General features: G+C 43.5%; 1 long non-coding RNA gene across 1 annotated transcript; it reads right to left on the bottom strand.

Moving 5' to 3' along the window:
* Positions 1-1630: 1630 nt before the first annotated feature.
* On the bottom strand, positions 1631-7356 carry LOC145720073 (uncharacterized). Its single transcript, XR_014142791.1, has 3 exons — positions 7209-7356; positions 4482-4577; positions 1631-2939 (listed from the first exon to the last, which is right to left on the bottom strand). It is a non-coding gene; the product is annotated as an uncharacterized LOC145720073 (long non-coding RNA).
* Positions 7357-7580: the final 224 nt, after the last annotated feature.

Raw genomic sequence — 7580 nt, 5'->3', positions numbered from 1 at the left:
TAATTTTTTTTTTTTTAAGATTTTATTTATTTGCAAGAGAGAGAATGAGAGACAGAGAGCATGAGAGGGAGGAGGGTCAGAGGGAGAAGCAGACTCCCTGCTGAGCAGGGAGCCCGATGCGGGACTCGATCCCGGGACTCCAGGATCATGACCTGAGCCGAAGGCAGTCGCTTAACCAACTGAGCCACCCAGGCGCCCCCACAAAACCCAATTTAAACTATGTAGCTTCACTATAGTACTAAGGTTACTACAGACTTAAATTTCTCTAGCTTGTTGACTTATCTGTATCTGAGGTTCAATAGATCTCCAAGGACACATTCTCCCACACCCACACCTTGGTCCCAGCACCAAGCAACTCCTTATAGTGCGAACAGCCACCATTCAACCTGGCATTCCTCAAGTTGTGCTTAAGATTTCAGAGGAATAGTTCAGAAGTTCTAATAGTCTTTGGCAACTGAGGTAGAATCTGGGGCTCTCCGGAACATCTTCCAAATGCCCCAGGTCTGTGTCCCTCCCACCACATCCCAGCTCTGGTATAAGGTCAAACATGAGAAAGACACGTGCTTACCAACAGTTTTTGTGTATGTTTTTTTCTTTTTTCATCTTTATCAATCTTTAGGACAGAGTGCCTACTAAAAAAGAACAATGGTCCACTCTACCTTTTTTCTCAGATCCCCAAACTCCTGCAATTTAAAAATATGTATCTGTCGCTGGCTTTAATGTTGGTAATTGGCCACTGGTAAGATCAGCTGTTGATTTTATCACCTGACTGCTTTTCTCATAAGCTGTTTAGAAATAAAAATTCTATTAGTGACAAGTTTCTCTGCACCAAGAGAGACACGTCAGTGGCCTGGAGAAGCACGGCTTGTGGTAACTCCTATTAAATTCAGGAACTCGGGGTAAACTAGAAGGCCGTTCTCTAGCTTAACTCCCTGCTCTCGTCGATTTCGTTATGTCCTGGGAGACTGTTAAGGGCTGTCCTGAAGAGTACACAGTAGTGGGCAGCTCAGCGACCGCTGCTCGAAGAAGCCCCTCAGCTCCTTGTGTCACACAAACGACTGAAACCCGTTGTCCCTCCCCGGGGACATTTGTGGAATACAAACCGCCATTCCTCACCGGATTTACCCCCCATGGAACAAATCTTAAGGTACTAAATTCTCAGGTGAAACCTCTAAGAGCCAAGTGGAACCCAGGTTTTTAGTATAATGCTGAGCCGGTAAATCTCCGGCTTTTTGGCTGTACCAGCTGCTTGATCCCAGCACTCACTGACACAGCGCCGGTAGCCTCCAGAAGAGGCTGTGTGCGGCCTAAGCTTGAGGGAGACTCTGCACAAGCAGCTCACCCTTCTACTCCTCATCCAGCACACGTCCTCTGGTGTGCCTATCAAGTAGGCACCACAATTTCTGCCGGGCCCCAGATGCCGTATACGGAGACTCGGACACGTCCCAGGGAACCTGGCTACAATACCTGGCGTCTGTGACCGGCGGCCACGCCCTCCAGAGGGCGGACACGCTGGTTCATGGCGAACACAGGCCCGATTTTTCTGGTTTTACCCCCTTGCTTTTGTGCGCCAGGACAAGTGGGGGGGGGGTTAGGTGCGGAAAGGGTTAGAAGTCATTTCAGCACATACTTTTCAGGTTCCGCCAGACAGCCTTTATTACACCGGGAAAGCAACACTAGGCACTAGATCTTGCAAAATATGCTCTGACCAACTCTATAAACTCTCTGAAATTAAAAATGCGTAACCACTGGAAAGTTTTTAATGAACAAAAAAGGTAAATACAAACTTTCATATGCAAAATAGATCATTGTACAACTGGCAGCCTCAGAGCCAAGTACTAAATTTTCTTCCAAATTTCAGTGGGGATGGAATGGGGGGGAGGGACGTAAATCCTAACGAGTACAAAACTTAATTTCGGTTTTATATATAGAAAAAAACAACGTTTGAGGAAAAATAGCTCTGACATTGAATAGTATCTTTTGACATCAACAGCCCGGGCCAGCCCTTACAATTTTGAGGTTTATACTCACCCAGTATGGGATGAAAATGAAGATTTAGGGCTTACAGTTACTTCAAATCCCGTCTCAAGAGCAGCCAAGTCACCTCATTTCCAGAAGGAGCGGTCTCTCTAGGATGCCCGCGGCGCTCTCGTGAAGGCGCCTGGCGAACCACGCCCCGCTTTGCCGCGCCCCGTGCGCCCCGTGCGCCCCGTGCCGGCGCTGCGGCGCCAGGCTGGCTCTGGAAGGCTCCGGAGCCCTCCCCCGCGGCGCCTCCCCGGGCTCCAACGCAGCATCTGCAGCTGAGTTGGCCCTTTCTGCTCCAGCCCTGGGGCAGTCGGTTAACCCTTCCTTCCCGCCCCCCGCACTGACTGCCCTCTGGATCTTCGGCTGGGAGTGGAGCTTGGGTAACATTCCCTTCACAAATAAATAGTTCAAACAGGTAATTCAGAGTTAACTGTAAGAGCAGCGGCAGACGGCCACTGCCCGTTATGCTTGCAAATGAGTGAGCGAATGAACACACGGGAACACACACGCAGAAGACACATCGTAGAATAAATCCTGCATTTCCCACATTCATAGGGAAAAAAGGACCTTTAAAAAAAAAGAGTTATTAATGAGCGTTTGTTCTCGTGTGGGTCGAACAGTCCAGGCTCTGAGCAGGCACAGGCTTACACAGGGGGTTGCAGGCAGAACGTCCACACACCACGTCAGGACCAGGGTGCAGGCGAGGCCGGCGCGCACGTCCTACAGCTCAGGACCTGTGAGCCAACAGAGGTGATGCAGGGACTTCTGAACCCACGACGCATGAGGTATATGGAAACAGCCGTCCTCCGTGACAGAACCACCAGCAGCTCGAGGGACTGGGCGGGGCACTCTCACAGCAGCTGCTGATGAAGGATTTCCCACACCATCTTCTTCCGGAAGAGAGGCATCTGGTGCTGCAGTCCACAAACAACACATCATATGCCGCACAGTAACCCTCGGGGCGCAATCGCGTAAATAAACCATGTCCTTTACAGAAGCCTTGACTCTTTTATGTCATGGTTCAGACTTACAAAGCCATAGATAAGGGGGTTATAATGTTCTTATTATAATGTCTGTTATCAGAAGCAGTTTTACACGTTAAGGAAAATCAAAGCGGGTTGCAGAATTATACAATAGAATCCCACAACTACGTCATAGCACAAAGACGTGAACCAAAATGGAAACCCCAAGTGGTAGCATAATATGGAACTTTTCTACTTACATATACTTACAGAACATTCTACAATGAACATATTTTGCTTTTTCGAGAAAAACATGAACTCTATTTAAATAAAGGAAAAAACATTCAAAAATCTCTCCCTGTTTTACCAAACGTTATACATTGTCAATTCTGTTCAAATGGCAACTTCTGCCCTTCAAATCTCACGTCAGTAGGTTCGGACAGCAAATAACTCCTTGTTACTTAGAAGCATCAAAGAAGGAAATGGCTTGGCTCAATATATTATTCTGCTTTATGATAATCACTACATGGGCCAATTTCCAAAGCAGCAACACACAAGACAAATCCAAAATTACCTGTAACTCAACTAGTCCTCTTTTTGATGAAATCAGAAGTTCACACCCTTGAAGTACTCCTGGTATCTCATTATAAGATGGATATACCACTTTACTATAAACTAGTGATTTCCTACCTGGAGGGGCCTAAAAAGCCTTAATACATGGATGTGTAAGTTATTTTAAATAGTTCAAAACATAGAGTAAAAAAAAAAAATCACACATTTATTCTTAGTAAAACTACTAAAACTAACCAATAAAAAGTGCCTTTATTTTAGACTAGAATTGTATTAATTCAGCATGGGAGCCCTAGTTACTTCATATTGCTCACCAGCTTGGAATAGGGTTACCAGTCCTATTCAGTAAGTAGTTTGGTAGACAACATCTACCCAAATGAGGTCTGCTGAAGAAAAATATATTTTAAAGGGGGTTGTCCTGACTCAGTTATAAAAAGGTTGAGAATCCACTATTACAAACAAACTCTCAAGAGTTCCCAACACACTCGAATTCCCGCTCAAATACAGAGCCCCGGAGGACCTCAAGTAACCAGCACAGAAAGGGAAGGCAGTATTTGTAGTTCTAGCTCAGACCCGCAGCTTACCTTCTCACAAGGCCTGATTTCCCCGGGCTGTCACACACACTCTTACTTGCCTCCTCCTTTGGCCAAAAATATCAGTAATACTCAGGAGCTAGTGAACACTGGAGTTCGGAGATATGCAAACTGCCTCACTGGTCACCAAAGAGGAGGAGAAACCTAAGAGCAGATGCAGTGCCAAACCCCGATCCCAGCAGGAGCGGGGCCACGGCCGAGGGTGACAACAGCAAGAGCGGCGGCACAGGGGCCATTCTTCAGACCTTACTGTGCACCAGGCACGGGGAACCCGCTCGGAGTTCATCTTCTTCGATAACAAGTAAGTGGGTGAAGAGGGGGCTCCACTCACCTGAGTAAATGTGATAGGTTTGTCCCTAGAGATATAATCTGCATATTTACAAGTAAACATTCCACAATCACTCCCATTCAACTGTTGAGGAATCTCCTAAAATTTAAACAAAAAAGGGGGGGGAGAAAGGGATAAAAATGTCATCAAATACAAACTCCTTTGACTTCTTATAAATATTACAGTGGATAAACAATATTATAAAGGTACTACAAAAACACAGTCTTTATGTGGCATAAGAACTCCCACCATGACTGGAGTTCGTGACCCGCACAGAAAATATTTTTCAGAAAGGAAAGGAAAAGCAAAGTGACAATTCCATCTCTTGGCTCTCATACTAAGAAACCAAACTGAAAGTTTATTACTAGGAACAGGAATTCTAGTCAGAATGGTTTCAGAAGCACTTTATACATTTTGAAAAGGGCTAAATATGGCTCAATCAAAACAACTAACCTATTTCAATACTGCAGGGTTTAACTTCTCTAGACAGGAAAAGAAGACCACAACTTTCGACTCCCACAGCTACAAGCAGGGAAAAGAAAAAATGCCTCTTGACAGGCTTTCATCAGGATCTTGCTTTGATGGCTCAATTCTGTCCTGAGGCAAAAGCAGAGCTTACTGCAAGTGGTACTAAAGGCCCCAAAACCAATCCACGTGAACTAAATTGACACACTCCCCAGGCCTCTGCTGCCCTAACCTTGGCCAGCCCCATACGCATTTTGGCTGTCAGCTCTAAGGAGCACAAGATAGTAAGAATAAAAGAGAGTCTGAATCCCCTGCTGGAAAACATTCCAGATGACCAAAGCTCAATTTTTATTCCAAGAAATACAGATGATTATTGTAAAAAAAGAAAAGATTGTCTGAACATGCACAACACCCACACATACGGTAGGTAGCTCACACTTTTCTCCTGAGCACAGCATCTCTCACAGAATGGAGAGAACTATAGACTCCAACATACAATTTGTTTTCTTTATTACGTTCTCCATACCAGAACATGGTACTCATCCTAACAGACTCCTTATATCTATGCTTTCCTCAGGAAATTTCAAAGCTTAACCTTCTAATTATTCAACTTAGAAAGGAAAATCCTTTGAGTAAAGATAGGGGAGCCATTATACACAGGTGAGGGCTAAAGCTGAATTTATGCAGCTTACTTTAAAAAGAAGCCATTAGGGCTCAAAAATGTATGCATTGTCAAACCCTGAATGAGATTCAAATCTGGCAAGTATAATACAAAGCATATTCACAAAGAGCATACTTGACTCTTGAGGACCTGTGGCATGGGACCTTTAAGACCTAAATAAACAAAATTCCCAGTAAGTAACAAGAACTTTAAACTTTCATCAGCACCAACCAAGAAAAATAGCTGACTTGAGTTTATTCGCTTTTTTTGAGAGACATGCTAGCATATGGTTAATATTTACAATTTGTTTTTTAAAGATTTTATTTATTTGAAAGAGAGAGCGTGAGCACTCACAAGCAGGGGAAGTGGCAGAGGGAGGAGGAGAAGCAGGCTCCCCGCTGAGCGTGGACCCCAATGCAGGGCTTGATCCCAGGAACCCTGGTATCATGACCCAAGCCAAAGGCAGATACTTAACCGACTGAACCACCCAGGCGCCCCACAATTTATTTTTTTTTTAAGATTTATTTATTTGCGAGAGATAGAGAGTGGGTGCACAGGAGGAGGGGCAGAAAGAGAGGGAGAGAGAATCTTCAAGCAGACTCCCTGCTGACTGTGGAGCCCGACGCAGGATTGATCTCACAACCCTGAGATCATGTCCTGAGCCGAAATCAGGAGTCGGATGCTTAAAAGAATCCAGAAAGAAAGGACAAATTGGTCTGCAAAGGAATGGTAACTATATATCAGATGTCTCGGTAGCAACAAGGAAACCAGAACACAGTGCACTTATCTTCAGAGTTCTAAGTGAACAAACATTGACAACCTAGAACTGTGCACCTAGAAAAACATCTTTCCTGTATGAAGGTGAAGCAGACACATTTTCAGATTTTCACAAACTAAGAACATTTACTACCAGACGTTGACTAGAAGAATTTTTAAATGATGTGTTTCCAAAAAATGATCTCCCAAGAAAAGTCTGAGATGCAAGAATGAATGCAGAGCCAATAAACTGATAAAGATGTAGGTAAATGTAAACAACCATTGTTTATATAAAGTGATAATGATGTGTGATTCATAGGCCTTTCCAAAAGACAATCTAAAATAGTGGACAGCAACAGCATGTTAAATTGGCAGGAAGCAGATGAGTTGTGTAGCATGGGAATGGGACTGGAGGGAAGGGTTCCCAAGGGGCATAAAGAAGCTCTTGGGGTGATGGGCATCTTCATTATCTTGAGTATGATGATGGTTTCACATGTATATATCTATGTGAAGACTTATCCAATTGTACACTTTAACTGTGCATTTTTCTTCTGTCAACTACACCTCAATAAAGATCTTCAAAAAAAAAAGAGTCAGATGCTTAACCAACTGATCTACCCAGCTGCCCCAACATTTAGATTTAACCAAGAAATAAAGGCCAAAAAGCAGACATCTTGGTTAAACGAATTTCTAAAGATTTAGAAGCAGATAATTCTTAAGATGTATACTTCAGGAGAACGCATGCCTAAGGGTATAAATGAGTGAGGGGAGGGAAGAAGCAGGGTCTACATAATGTGCCACAGTCAGTAAAGGCAACAGCACTTCAAATGCAGATGATCGTCACTTACATGTGGCTTCATGCTGTAGTGGGTCCACTCTAAAAGATTCAGATCAATATTTCTTTTGGTCTTACTTTCATCCTGTAAATACTGACTAAAAAAACAACAAAGGAATATATTGATGAATCCCTGTGGAGACTTACCATTATGATTACAAAGGACATTACAAAGGATGTTTAATAGACAGGCTATTCTCAAATCCATCTTCACTAGAGCTTTTTTTAAAAATGTGATTGCTTTTGGTTTTTAAATTGCATTTTTTTCCTGCTTACAAAAACTGGACATGCCTTAGAAAATTAAAACCTGTAAAATATAAAATGCAAAAGACCCCATAATAGCCACTCCAGCAGTAATTACTATTAATAGTTTGCTGTGTATTCT

Source organism: Leptonychotes weddellii, unplaced genomic scaffold, assembly GCF_054177405.1.
Source record: "Leptonychotes weddellii isolate Sample4059 unplaced genomic scaffold, ASM5417740v2 HiC_scaffold_9823, whole genome shotgun sequence".
Classification (NCBI taxonomy): Eukaryota; Metazoa; Chordata; class Mammalia; order Carnivora; family Phocidae; genus Leptonychotes; species Leptonychotes weddellii.
This window is presented reverse-complemented; position numbering and strand designations above follow the sequence as displayed.